At 46.0% G+C, this 15,092-nt stretch overlaps 1 long non-coding RNA gene across 1 annotated transcript in view; it reads left to right on the forward strand.

Moving 5' to 3' along the window:
- Positions 1-12,193: 12,193 nt before the first annotated feature.
- LOC309631598 overlaps positions 12,194-15,092 on the forward strand; it is a 31,319-nt gene continuing 28,420 nt past the window's right edge. The window contains exon 1 of the long non-coding RNA XR_014246398.1: positions 12,194-12,653. This is a non-coding gene — a long non-coding RNA (uncharacterized lncRNA). The remainder of the gene's footprint in view (positions 12,654-15,092) is intronic.

The following is a 15,092-nucleotide window of genomic DNA, read 5'->3' on the forward strand; positions in this document are numbered from 1 at the left end:
ATTCTTGTACAAGTCTTTGTGGGTAAAAGCATTCATTTATCTTAGGTATAAACATGAGTAGAACTATTGATTCATAGGGTAGAGGCATATTTGACTTTATTAGAAGCAGTTGAATAATTTTCCAAAGTGGCTGCACCAATTTACAACACCAAGGGGTGGGGGTTCCCTTGGCGCCCCGTTCACACCAACATTTGGTGTTCTTTTTATTGTTAGCCATTCTATTGGGTTTGTAGTGGTGTCTCATTTACACTTCACTGATCAGTAATGATATTTACTTTTTTCATATCTTCCTATCTCCTCCTATAAGGTGCCTGCTTTTGAACTTGTCCTTCTTTAAAAATCAGGTTGTCTTTATATTATTGATTTGTAAGGGAAATTTTAATATTCTAGATAGGAGTCTTTTGACCATTACATAGCCTGAGTTGGTCTTCTCCCACAGTGGCTTGCCTTTTCACTTTTTTAATGTTGACTTTGGTTAATTGAAGATTTAAATTTTTATAAAGTCTAACTTAACAGTTTTTTCTTTTACACTTGGTGCTCTTTGCATGCTGTTTGCCTACCCCAAAGTTATGAGCCTTTTCTTTCTATTTCTTGCTCCACTTCTTCACTTTAATAACATCATCCCTTGTTCCTTGCCATCAGCTGGAAAGGACCCACCTCCAAATTCATGAGTTAATCATCCCACTCTGCCCACAGCTTCCTATCCTCCCACACCTGTTCTTTGACATGACCGGGATCTCCTATCCATTGGTAACTATTCTTTCTTTCTTCCTATTCCTTAGGGTCCTTCCATATTTTCATCACCTCCTGATAGAGTAGAATTGATGATGTTATAATACATTCTCTTAACTCTATCTTGCAAATATTCATTCTTTTACCGTGATCTTCTTAGGTTGCCCTCACATTGCAGAAACCCAAACCTGAGTGAATGCATTGATCTCTCTTTTTCAGGGCAGCAGCTGAGAGCTGTCAGAATAAATCACACCTGCACAAACTGGTATCTAGCATGATAAATCGAGTCACTAATCTTACCTGCCTTTACATCTCTGTTTTGGGATTCCAATTAGCTCACTCTCTCACTCAACAGAACATTATCTCAAATATTTCAAACACTTCCCACTCTCTGTAAAATTTGCCCTCTTCTTCCCTTCTTGCCTCTTAAATCAAAGGTGATCCCTGCAGTGGAGGGCAGTGCCCACTGAGGGGGATCAGAGAGAGTGTCCTGAGGAGGGATCTGCGTGGAGCCCCAAGTTCTCCACTGCGTATGTGAAGAAACACACCCTGCTGTAGACTTCCCTGGGGAGGAGTAGCTGAGGAAGGGAGTCATACTTCCCTGGATCCTCTTCAGATTCTATGTCCCCAAGTCATACTATTTATTTTCACATTGCATATTTCTCTCTGCTTCTGCTGACTGTCTCAGCAGTGCTAATTGCAGAATGTTAGAAATTTTGTTACTGCTAATTGCAGAATGTTGGAACTTGTATCATTGCTAATCGCAGACAGTTAGAACTTCTGTTACTGCTAACTGCAGAATGTTAGGACTTTTGTTACTTTTTAAAAAGGCCCAATGCATTTTCCAAGCTCGTTTTTCCTTTTTTCCCTGGCTACATCTACTGTCTACTCCACAGGGTGCTGGGAGGGTTGAGGAGGACCAATGAAGAACCTATTTATAAAGGTGAGACAAGGTTTAGGGAGACTGGTAAGGGAAGAGAAGGGTCTTAGGACAGCATAAATGGGTGGCTCTTATCCCCATTGGCCTGAAAGGAGTGGGGGAGTGGTTCCCTGGGCAGTTGGCTGCTGTAATTTAGGGAACCGGCTGCCTTCCAGGTGCTGCAGCCTTTGGTAAGAAAGAGTAGCTAGGATGAAATGTAACGGGGAGAAGGAAGCCAAAGGGTACATTTTTTTTTTTTTTTTTTAATAAGTTGTTGCAAATATTTCCTGGTTCCGGCCAGACTCCAGAGGGGATGTGTTAATTACTTCTTTTTTTTTTTTTTTTTAATTAATCAACTTATCTATTAATTTTTGGCTGTGCTGGGTCCCCGTTTCTGCGCGAGGGCCCTCCCCAGTTGCGGCAAGCGGGGGCCACTCCTCATCGTGGCGCGCGGGCCCCCCACTATCGTGGCCTCCCCTGTTACGGAGAACAGGCTCCAGACACGCAGGCTCAGTAGTTGTGGCTCATGGGCCCAGTTGCTCCGCAGCATGTGGCATGCTCCCAGACCAGGGCTCGAACCCGCGTCCCCCGCACTAGCAGGCAGACTCCCAACCACTGTGCCACCAGGGAAGCCCCAAAAGGGTACATATTTATCATAAACCAGGACAGTGGTGCCCTGTCTCCCTTCACTCGCTTGCCATTATGTCCCATAAACAAAACTCAATCTAGAGGAAGCCCTGTTACTATAATCTGTAAAGGTCAGCCTCACAGGGCAAGGTGAGTCTGGAGGGATAAACAGAAACTCTCTAGAATGCTACACTGAAGATGGGCTTGAGGGCAGTAAACCCCAAGTTGACTAGGTCTGTGCCACCAGCCCGTAAAGGCAGAAACTTGTTTCTGGAGAATCTTCACTCCCAAGAATTTATAGACAACCCAGGCCCGCTTCGGACCCAGTCAGATGGACTAAATCTTGGTGTCTCTGCATCACTGGCCGCTCAGGGTGAGGGCTGGGGATGCTGCCTGGGAAAGGAACATATCAACACAAAGCTTGGTTTGAGCCCAGCATCACAGAGATGAGGAGCGCAGGACCTCGGGAAGCCTGCAGGGGGAGGACAACAGGGAGGGGCCGTCACAGGGTAATCCTCCAATCAGGGAGAGCGAAGCCGGAGCTCAGCTCTTACCCAGGAGGACCAGAAGGTGAGCGCGAGGCGCTCGCTGCCCGCCCCGTGTGCCCTGGGCTCCAGCCTCGTTCCCTGGGTGATGCTTTATCTCCTGGAAGCAGGTAAGTCCTGTGAACAGACATTATCGCCTTTCTGAGCTTCCCGACTCCTGAATCCTCCACCTCCCCTTGGGGATAACCATCAAGCTCTCTCCGGTGCTCATTTTATGTCTGTGTTTCCCACAGGCCCGTTGGAGGCTGGAGTCACCCAAACTCTGAGACACATGATCAAAACAACAGGACAGACAGTGACACTGAGGTGTTCCCCTATGTCTGGGCACCGCAGTGTGTCTCGGTACCAACAGGCCCTGGGTCAGGGCCCCCAGTTCCTCTTTGAGTTTTATGAAAATATGCAGAGAGCAAAAGGAAACTTCCCGGGTCGATTCTCAGCACAGCAGTTCCGTGACGCTCGCTCAGAGCTGAACGTGAGCTCCTTGGAGCTGAGCGACTCGGCCCTGCACCTGTGTGCCCGCAGCTTCTCACAGCCCTGCTGAGTCACCCGCGTTCTGTGCAAACCTCCCTGCCTTGCCTTGAGCACTGAGAGAGCGTGCAGCCTCCTGCCCAGGTTTCCCTCCTGCAAGGGATGTTTTCAGCCGTTTCAAATCCACTTCCTGTTATCTGCTGAGCCCAGAGCACTCCCAGCGAAGAGAACCCAGGTTGACCTCTGTGCACTGAATGTTTCCATGTCTCCCAGCAGCAGCCAAGTCAATAGAAGGGGGGCAACTGAGCCCTTAACGTGTGCTAGATTCTTTGTACATATCGTACTCTTTAAAGCTTTGCAGCAATCGTGCAAATCAAATATTCTTAGGCCCACTGTATAGATAAAAGAGCTCAGGGACATTAAATCATTTTCCCAGTGTCTCACGGTTTAGAAGAAGCAGAACCGGGAAACAAACATGACTGTTTACAAAGTCCACGCTTCCTCCACAGACCAGCTGCCCCACCATTAGCTGCTGCATCCCGGTCAGTGAGAACAGAGGCCTGGCCGTGCCTTCGTGTGTCCCGCTGGACAGCAGTGGAAAGCTCATACATCATCAAGGCTGTTACTATGGCCTCCTCCTTGGTAACACTGAGGACCATATGATTTCACACTGATTCGTTATCATTTGTAGGCAGCCCTCACACCTTTTCTCAGTCTGTAGCTTATGTTTTCAATTTTTTACAGTGTGTTTTGATGGACAAGACTTTAATGCAACTGACATTATAGTTTTCTCTGTGTCTCAACCAAACAAATTCTCCCTCAGATAAGTACCCGGAAATATTTTTCTTAATGTATTTGAGTAAAATTTAAATTTTACTTTTCATGAGAAAGAATAAAATATACCTGAAATATATTTTCATGTAAGGAATGAAGTAGAGATCTGGGACTATAAGGAAGGGATATAGCTCAGTGCAGAAGGACTATCCTGTAAAAAGATCCCTAGGTTGGAAAAGAACACGGTGCATACGAGGAAAAAACTGAGTGTAGATAGGTGTGCCTGGTACAGAGAGAGCAGAGCTGATGGTGAAGAGACAGGTGGGGGGCAAAAAAATGTAGGACCTTATAGGGCTATTGCCCCATAGAAGAAAGGCAGCCAGGAGCAGGGACCATGTGAGTGAAGGTTTATGGCTGTCATTTGAGGGGTAGTAGAGGGTGGGGGAGGGGCAGAGGGTAGATGAAGGAGACACTGGCTGGTAGGACAGTGACATCACTGATTGGTTTCATCAGTGACACCACTGAGAGCCATGTCTTGTTTCCCCAACACACAAGCTGGGGCAGGCGAGTCCTCCAAAGCCCTTCCCTGGGCTCGCCAAGCTCTAACGAAGCCTTTCCTCATGTCTAAATCATTGGGGTCCTTCTTTGGCATCGTCTGCAGTTTCGGCTTTCCTCTATCACAGATGTCATGGATGCTGGAACTTCCCAGACCTCAAGATAACAAGGACACGACAGAAAGTGACATTGAGATGTCCGTGATTGTTGTCCTCAGGTAATGTGTATCAACAGAACTTGAAACTGGGGCTCAGGCTGATATAGTACAGCCTGCACAAAGGAGGAATCTCCCAATGGGTCTGCGACTTTCTCTCGCAGCCAAAAATGTCATCCTAGGGGGGGACCCTCAGAGGCCGCGAGTCCTGTGCTGGGAGTCCTCTGAGGTCCGTGTCAGCTGGGCCAGCATCACGATTTGAGGGCACTCAGCCTTCTCTTCCACGGCCCCTCTTCTGCGGCTCTGCCATCAGAGCTACTACACCTCTGGACTTTTAGAGGAATTCCTCCTACCCAGCTGCTTGCAGGAAGGAAACTGTGCTTGAAATTGGATACAAACAGACACCCTTGACGCCACAGGTCCATATTCTTTTCTCTGCTGGGCTTTTATGAGTCTGTCTCTCCCACACCATTTTCATTTCAGTCATAAGCTTTTATCCATGTTGTGTCCACTCCTGGCTGTCCTTCCCCTACGCCCGAGCCCTCATCTCTGCTTCAACCCTACTGGCTTCGGTTCAGTCCATTCCTCCTCTGCACCCTGCTCCTCCCTCCGGAAGGCTTGCCTGCTCCCAGGCTCTGTCTGTCTGCCAACACAGGTCTCTCCTCTTTTGTTCTCTTTGCTCCAGATCTCAGCTTGACCATCACCTTCTTAGAAAAGAATCCCTTCTCGATATTACTAGCTCAGGTCCCCTTGTTATAAGGGCTCATAGCTTATACTATTCAGTAACATTTAGCACAGTTGTCATTTTACATGAATTTGTGCGACTAACAGAAACCCCTTTCACTCTCTATAAATCTCACATTGTAGTGGCCATGGATGTTTTTGTTCCCTGTGTTATATCCAACACCAACAGTAGTTGTCCAGGTACCAGTGGACAGTCTTTAGGGAATGAATGAATCCTGGAAGACCACCTGGTTCCCACGTAGGCTATCCCAGAAGTCTGGCTACATCGATGGGGACCTTCCATCCCTTTGTCTCCTGAGATCAGGTGAGTCCTGGGAGCAGAAGAGAAATCCCTGCCGTGGGCTTGTGTCACCGGGTCCCAAGGCTTTCTGCAGTTTTGTGTCTTCCCATCAGCTTGCTCAACTTGTCTCTTCCTTCAGTCTCCTTCCCTTAAAGGCTTATGGATTTTGGAGACTCCCAAACATGGGCTACCTCTTCACTGGCGGGATGATCAGAAACAGAGAGTCAAAAACTAGTATTAAGAGTTGATGGAGAAGGAAACAATAATGGCTTCTCTATCATGTGAGGGAAGGTCTTCCCCAGGCACAAATCCCTCTTGGATAAATTAGAGGCCACGAGGCCTGATACACTGAACCGTGTCGTGGATGTCCACTTCCATGGATCGTTGGGCAACGCCAGAGACACAGAGCTGAGGGTCTCTCACCCCCAAACCCCAGCTTCAGCCCACACCCTGCCTGTGGGGCAGGATGTAAGGCAGTGCCCTCTCCAGCTCTCCCTCTGCGGCCACTTCGGAAATGCCGTTTGTGACAGCAAAGGCTCCATTTATAGAGAGAGGCCATGCGTTAGTCCTTGAAGAATTGTGTGAGTCTTTCTGGGCGGAAATAATCAAATATACAATTGCCTAGCATGGCCCAAGGATAGACCAGAGCCCCGGTTTTGCCTGAATGATTCACATCAATGCTTTAGAGACTAATGCAGCTTCATCTCCTTAGGCAGTGAAGACCAAAAATAGACTACTTATTTCAAAGAGTCAAACCTTAGAAAGACTGGAGTTAGAACATGTTCCCTGGGGACAGCGTCCCTCACCCATTTGAGAAAGCTGTGAGCTCTTGATGAACACTGGAATAACGCCACATCCGACACTGGAATCAACAATACTGCTACCTGAATTAGAAGTAAAAGATGAACATATCTAGAGCCTGTGAAAATGTAACTTATTTTTATTGAGTTTGAAAATGCAGGCCCTAGGAGGCGCTCATTTACCTTCCTTTTCAAATAAGGGGATTATTCAAGGCTTGTTCTAGAATGAGGGGTCAGAGCCTCCACTTCCAGTGGTGGCCGTTCTTGCAGAGGTAGAAGCCACATTAATCCACAGTCAACACAAACTGAAGTCACCATCGACCTCACCGCTCACCCAGCTCACCGGTCAGGGGCCATTATATAATGTGGCATATATATATATATATATATACACACCACATCTTCTTTATCCATTCATCTGTTGATGGGCACTTAGGTTGCTTCCATGCCTTGTATATAGTGCTAAGCTATGTTTTATAATAAAAAAGCATCAACAATGTATAAGGAAAATGTTAAATGTTAATAATCCTCCTCCCTCTCCAAACACACCCCTATCCAATCCCACCTTTAGGGGTGTGTTTCTTACCTTCTTCTCTATGCTCATGCAAACCTGTCTACCCAAATACCCCTACAGAAGCGGTGCCACCTGTACACATTAACTGCAACTTGCATACTTTTTTCTCTTAGTCTACTTTGGACTTTATTTTTTCAGATAGGTAGATAGAGATCTAACTTGCTTCTATTAGCTGCTTCACATCGCATAATAGGGATAGACAGGAAGGTTAATGGCCTCGTGCGTGGTCTCAGAGTCGATAAATGATGGAACCAGATTACAAACGACAGTCTGGTTACATCTGTGTGGGAGGCCCTGTGAGCCTGGGGGTTTTCAGTCTGCAGGTAGGAGGGTCCGTGTGTGTCCTACACCACTGCAGGTAAGAGCATCATGATATTGGCAGAAGAGGAGTTCTAGAGATGCCTGATCAGGGCTTAGCCCCAGAAAAGCTGAGATTTGGGCAAATTATTCCAATCCCAAGATGCATCACAGATACGATTGTGATTTAGGGAAGGGACCTTTGTGCGAAGCTTTTATTAAAATGAGAAAGGGGGGGAGAGAGGCAACTAAGTGGTCGCTTCACACATGTGAAATGTAGAGGAACACAGTGTTAACTAAACTCCAAGCTGGTTCTGATCAGTTTTGCTTTTTAAGGGGGTGGAAATGGGTTAATTTATTTCAAATGTGAAGTTACCAGCTGTACGGCTCCTTTTCCCTGGGAAGGCTGGTGACGAAGAGAGAAGTGGTGAGGCTGGGGGCCACAGTTTACCTGTTCAATGGGGCACACTAATAAAACAGGCAGTGTCCAAAGAGACTCTCAGGGGCCGGAAACAGGTCAATTTTCCTGCTTAATCAGGTTGGAGGAATCCCATCTTCTTCTGGAAAGGATCGTGAGTCTTGTTCCTTTTCTGAAGGGAGCCACCAATCAGGTTTTGAGAGTTAGCCTAGGAGTGAAAATGAGAAATGAATTACTCATAATGCAGCCTGTTAGGAGTCCCAAGGATCAGTTCAACCCCCCACCGCGTTTTTATTGTATGACTCTCACCCGAATGTTAAAGGTAAAACAGTTCTGACTCCTCAAGGTAAGGTTCTGTAACATTTATTTATTTTAGAAGTGACTTAGAAACACAGGAGGCACCACGATAGGGGGTTGAGGACAAAAACTGTATGGAGATTCATGAATTAATAAAGGGAACTGTTTTTGTTTTAACCTCCAGAATTACTAGAAGATTTGAACTTAGATCGGTACACACCAGAGGCGCCGTTTCATCCCTTGCCCAGAGCTGTGAGTTCAGACTGCCTTTGGGACAAAGATGTGGCGATTCCACCATCCACCCTCCCACACACACACACATAGCCCACTCCTGCCAGATCATGCATAGGACCAGGCGAATGCAGGAACGAGGTCAGAAATAGGAGGCTCAGCTGGAGTTGATAAAATCAGCATTTCCTACCTCAAATGTGAAGTGCTGTTGAAGCATCCAGGTGGAAATGTCCAGCTGATGATGAGAAAAGAAGGAGAGAAGCACGAAGGCCAGGTAAGGAGTCTGGGATTCAGGCCCCGGGACACTGGGGTGACAGAAAGGAGCCTAACAGAGTCAGTGCCTATTTAAACCCACTTCTGAATTTCCATTTTTCATTAATTCTATGCCTCACAAGTTTTCACCTTTTAATGTTTCTGATCATGACTGACAGTCATTTTTTTCTTTCTTAACGGTACATAATAGAATGGTGCATCTCCACATTGCAGGCATCTTAGATATACTTACTTAATTAATTAATCCGGAGGCTCAGTGATGTCACCATGGGAACTGCCCTGTGGGGACATGGACGCCCCTCCTCCTCTGCTCATGCTCACAAGGACCCTGAGCTGGTGAACCTCCCACTGCCGCCCTGACCCTGCCATGGGCTCCAGGCTCCTCTGCTGGGCGACCTTCTGTCTCCTGGGGACAGGTGAGTCCTCAGCAAACCAAGCAGTTCTGTGTGTGTGTGTGTGTATGTGTGTGTGTGTGTGTGTGTGATGATTATATTTATCTTCTTCCTTACTGTCCCCACAGGTCACACAGGAGCTGGACTGTCCCAGTCCCCCAGGCACAGGGTCACAGGGACGGGCCAGGCTGTAGTTCTCAGGTGTGACCCAATTTCTGGTCACCAAGTCTTTTACTGGTACTGACAGATGCTGGGGCAGGGCCCGGAGTTTCTGACTTATTTTCAGAGAAAAGGTGCACCAGACGCATCGGGGATGCCTAGTGATTGGTTCACCGCTGAGAGGCCTGAGGGCTCGTACTCCCATCTGAAGATCCAGGGGGCAGAGCCTGGGGACTCGGCCGTGTGTCTCTGTGCCAGCAGCTTAGCCACGGCGTGGCACGGTCACCTCCTTCCTGTTTACAAACACCCACGTTTGTAAAGTTCCCAGAAATCCCCATATAAAGGACTTACCCCACTCTTCCCTCAGCAGGGGGAATAAGTGGATTCGGGGCTTCAGCTGTTCTGATAGTAGGAAGTCAGAAAATAACCTTTGAAAGATTAGAGCATCTGGGTTTCTGAGATTCCTTCATACAGTTCAAGATTCTATAATTGGGATGGAATATCAGACCATAGTCTCAGGTAGAGTGAAGTATCCTCTTGTAAGACTATTTAGTTTCAGCACATTTATAATAAACTCCTCATACTGAATGTCACCAACTCAGACCACACAATGCTCAGATGTGGGCCAGCCAATTCAGAACACTGTTAAGGTCATCTGTAGCTACCAACCTTAAAAATAAATAAATTAGAATCCTTAGCAACAGCTGCCACTGAAATAAGTTATCCATAGGGAACTGTCATCCACAATAATGCACGCTAATGTATGTCCATATATTGCTTTTTTATTTCTTGACAATCCTGCTGTCATTTTGTGTCTAATTTTCTTCTCTATTTTTTAAATGGAAACTCAGTTTGGCTTTCATAAAAGGTAACCCTACTTGAGAAGGTGTTAAAGGGGAGTAATTCAAAGAAGACTGGAATAAGAGTTATATCATCCATTCAGGATTCTTTGAGGTTTCCAATTGCACTCCTATCAAGGTATGTGAGCCTTTCAACTGGCACACACACACATGAACACACACACATGCACACACACACTCTTTGGGTTACTTTTTCACTCTCTTAGTTGTATCCTTTGATGAGGAGAACTTCTTAATCCAAAATCCGTCCATTTTCCCCCCTCTTTGGTTTGTATTTTGTATTTTGGTGTCTAGTTTAGGAAATCTTTGCTATTTCAAAATGATCATGTTTTCTTATATTTCCTTCTAAATTCTTTATATTTTAAACTTTTACATTAAGCTCTGTAATTCAACTAGGGTTCTTTGTATATGAAATGAGGAAGAGGTCAGGTTATGGTTTTCCATATAGTTATCCAATTGACCCAATATTATTTGTTGAAGAGTAATACTTTCCTCACCGCTTTGTGATCTCACTTTTGTCATGTATCAGTCATTGCGTATGTGTTAGTCTGTTTTGCCAGTTCTTACACAAATAGCACACTGCTTTATTTACTATAGCTTTACAATTTATCATATCAAATACTATAAAGGGAAAACCATATGATCATCTCTATAGATGCTCAAAAAAATTTTGATAAAGTCCAGCATCCATTCCTGACAAAAAAACAATTAGCAAATTAGGAATAACTGGAAACTTCCTAATAAAAAGCATTTATGGAAAACCTATGGTTAATAGAACATTTTTACAGATAGACCATGATAAGTTAAAGATGCACATTGTAATCCCTAGGTCAAACAGTAAAAGTAGCATAAAGAGGGGAAAAATAATCTTTTCAACAAATGGTGCTGGAAAAAAATACATATCCATGTGGAAAAATAATGCATCTCAATTTTTATCTCAGTCCATGAACGAGGAGTTGGCAAACTAAGGCCCAGAGGCCAAATATGGCCTCTGCCTGTTTTTATATGGCCGAGAAGCTAACAATGGTTTTTACATTTTTAAATAGTTAAAAAATAAAAAGAATAACATTTTGTGCCAGGTGATAATTATACAAAATTCAGATTTCAGTATCCGTAAGTAAAGTTTTGTTGGAATAAAACTAAGCTCAATCATCTCCGTATTGCCTCTGGCTGCTTTTGCACCGCAATGGCAGAGTTGAGTAGTTCTGGCAGAAACTGCATGGCGTGCACAAAACCAAACATATTTACTATCTGACTCTTTACAGAGAAGGCTTGCTGCGCCTTGCCAAAAACAAAAATTAATATGAGTTGCAGCAACATTTCCAATGATCTATAAAGCTTCTGAAGTATAAAGTCTGAAAGAAAACACAGCAGATCCTCTTCATGACCTTGTAGTAGGCAAAGATTTCTAAGAGGATGAAAAATGTTCTAATTTTAGAAAGAATTAAATTATTCTTTATCAAAATTTTAAAAATTGTGTTTGTCAACAGATACTAAGACCCAATACAATGACCCAATGCAGCCAAAAATAAATAAATAAAATAAATAAATAAATAAAAAATTTGAACAGGATATTCAGATAAGAGAAAATATGTAAGGAGGCAGTTTCCTCTTCAAGGACTTGATGGGCTTTTTTCCCTGGCTGCTTGGAAGATGTTTTAGCTGATAGAACTCCACTGTCAGTCTCTCCAGGAATTATCTTTGGTTAAAGAGAAAGCTTTGCCCGAGGTCCCACCCCTTCCCAGGGCAACTGGCAACTGGCCCGTATCTTCTTTCCTAGAACCCTAATTGATAAGGTTTAGAATTTTTATTCCCTCTTGGAAAAATCTTTACTTCATGCCTCCCTCACTACCACGTGCTAAGGGTGAGCCCGAGACAGATAAAGAGCAAATCAGCAAGACCTGTGCCCTGCATGTCCTGGTGGATCCGGATTTCGATCCTAATTTAGGCAGTACTCGGCCTGCCTGGGCTCTGGCAATTGCGCTACTGCACAACTGGCCACTTGAGGGCACTGTGGATCCACTGAGCGAGCCTCTGTCAGCAGCGTCCGGGAGGCGGAGGGAGAGGGGGAGGGAGAGGAGGAGGGGGCGGGGTTAAGGGCGAGAGAGTCCTGGCTTGGTCCCTGCGTCAGGGAGATTACTTGATGAATCAGAGTCAGTGTTGGCATTTGAAGAGCTCATCACAGTCTTCTCGCATTAACAAACATGCAGGTGTGTTTGTCCCAGCGGGGAACCGTGAACGTCGCCTGGCAGGGAGTAAAGGCGTCTCTGGGAGGCTACATTTAGTGAAGAGTGTGATGGGGCTTCAGTGGGGCAGCCTGGGTAATCCAAGACAGGTGTAGAGAAAGGAGCTCCTGCCCTGGGGCAATAGAGAAGCAGTGAGGGTTGATCACCTGGCCCAGCCCTGCGCAGCGTAGCTCAGCACAGCCAGCCTCACTTGCTGCATGGGTGACTAGACAGGGTGGGAAGGCCTGGATCGGCTGAGCCTGTCTGGGGAGTGCAGGGCGCCTGCGGGAGCCCACAAGGACAGGGACATCAGAACAGCGACATCACAGGTAAGCCCTCCGTACAGAGAAAAGGGAGGATCAAACATCTGCTCTCTCACCCTGGAAACCAAAGCCCTGAGTAGGGAGAAGACCAGTTTCATACTGCCTGAGTCACCTGGGGCACTCGGCTTCTTGGCTGTGTGGCCCACTGTCTCCTGGGGCAGATGAGTCCTGAGCTCAGGTGGGACAGCCCTGGACCCCAAAGCTTTGACTGTTGCTAGTATCAGACCCCTTCCTGAGCCAGGTGTCCAGCTTCTTTCTCCTGCCTCCACGGGCTCAGTGGGGCTGGAATCATCCAGCCCCAAGGTACCTAATCAGAGGCAGTGGCGGGAGACCGTTCTCAACTGCTCTCCGATCTCCGGACACAGCAGTGTACACTGGTACTAGCGGGCTCTGGGACAGGGCCCCCCGTCCTCCTTAGTATTATGGGAAGTCACAAGAGAGACAAAGGAAACATCCCTGATCACGTCTCAGCTCAGCAATTCAGTGACCACACCTCTGAGCTGAACGTGAGCTCCTCAGAGCTGGGAGACACAGCCTCGTACCTCTGTGTCTGCAGCTTAGCATAGCCCTGCAGAGTTCCTGCCTTTCTGTACACCACCCTTCCTGGCCCAGCTTCACATATAATGCGGAGAGGGAGGGGGGCCTTAGCTAAGTTCCAGGGATGTTTCTAGTTCTTTTCTAACACGCTCTCCGCCCTGCTGAGCTCAAGCCAGAGCACTCCTGAATGTTCAGGCCCCAGGTTCCCTGAATATTCTCACCGGTCCTAGCAAAGAACAGGAGCTCCTCCTCTGTGCCAGAGCGGAGGTATTCACTCTGTGTTTTAATGTAAGATAGGCACGGGTATGTCCACTCTGTAGATAGGAAAGTTCTCAGTACACCGTATTATAGACAGCAAGCTGGCGGTCATGGACTTTCCAAATATTTTCTATCTAAAGTATCAGAGGCAGGACCCAACCTACATCTTCATGCTTCCAAAATCAGTATTCTCCTAAAATTCCATGGGGTTTCCCGGGCCTTGGTCAATAAAATGTAACAGAGCACTGTCTCTTCCATCTCAAGACTGGCTGAGCTGTAGTGGAAGGTCACACATCATGGTGTGTTGTTACTATAAGCTTACAGCCTGCCAGCTTCTAGGACCTATGACTTCAAGCCAGGGAATGTGTTTGTCCTGTCATAGTTCCATATGGGGTGGGACCATGATATCCCATTGTGGGTTTGGAGGAGGGTGGGTCCCCAAAGGCTGCAGCTTTCTCTCAGTCTGACCACTTTCAATCAAAAAATGTGAAATTACTACTTCTGCCCAGGTCAGTAACTGCAGAAAACAGCTGAGGGTCACAGCTATTAAATGCACGGTGTAGCCATTCACAGACGGTGGGCACAAGTTTACTAGTGAACGCAGACTGCTTTCATTCTACTCTTTTTAGGTGAAGTTATAGAAAATTCCTTTATTTATCGTTCATTTTCTCTGTGCCATATACTTAAGTACGTTATTTCGATTAGTTTTCTTTAAGAACCATGTGAGATAGAGCGCTGTATCCACGTTACAGGTGAAAAAACTGATTGCTGGAGAGTTTAGATAACTTGCTAAAGCAGGCACAGCTAACAAATCTCAGAACTGGGACCCAAACCCACCCACGCTTTAGCTTCCCTTCTGCGTTTTGGTAGAGGTGGACATCTTCAGAATCGGAACACTGACCCAAAAGTCCCTTTCAGAAACACTGACTCTGACACAAGTTATCATCACAACATCTTTCACCTGGGAGGCTAAAGAGAAAAGAGTTCTGACTTCAGAGACCTTGGTCTGTTTTGCCTTGGACTATTCCGACCTGCCTTGAGCTGGTGACTTGGCAAAGATCTGGCTGAGTTTTCCCATTTGTAAACTGAGACCAATGATACCTGTTTTGCGAGATTTTATGCAAGAAAACGAAACAAATTGCATAATACAAAGTACAGGCTTAAGATATCTTAGTTCCCTGTTAACTCTCTGACACAACTGTGGTCTAGCACAATTATTGACTGTGTGCAATTCTGGGATCAAAGGCAGGCACGGATTACTTTTGCCTGAGTCACCTGTGTTCCAGACGCAAAGTCATCTGAAATGCAAATACAGTTGCCTGATAATTTATTATGTGAAACTAACCACAAAGAGTTGCCTCTTAAGGGAAAATGAAAATGGGACTCAGATCAGCCCTTCCTGTTTGATATTAAGTCTGATATGCAAGAAGGTGTGGTGCTTCCAGAAAATTCCGGCTTCCAAGCCATTAGTAGTCACACGAAAGATCTGCTAGAAGAAGGGACACTTTCACTTGAAGAGCGGCCATCAAGGAGCCTCTAGGCCTTTCCATCACATCCTCAGCCCACCTCTGATTTCATCCTTGACCGCGGTTAAGGGTTATGTGCAAGCCTACGTCCATTTGCCCCATGCTGACAGCTCCCCTTCACATG

Source organism: Balaenoptera borealis, assembly GCF_965194805.1.
Source record: "Balaenoptera borealis genome assembly, chromosome: 7".
Lineage (NCBI taxonomy): Eukaryota > Metazoa > Chordata > Mammalia > Artiodactyla > Balaenopteridae > Balaenoptera > Balaenoptera borealis.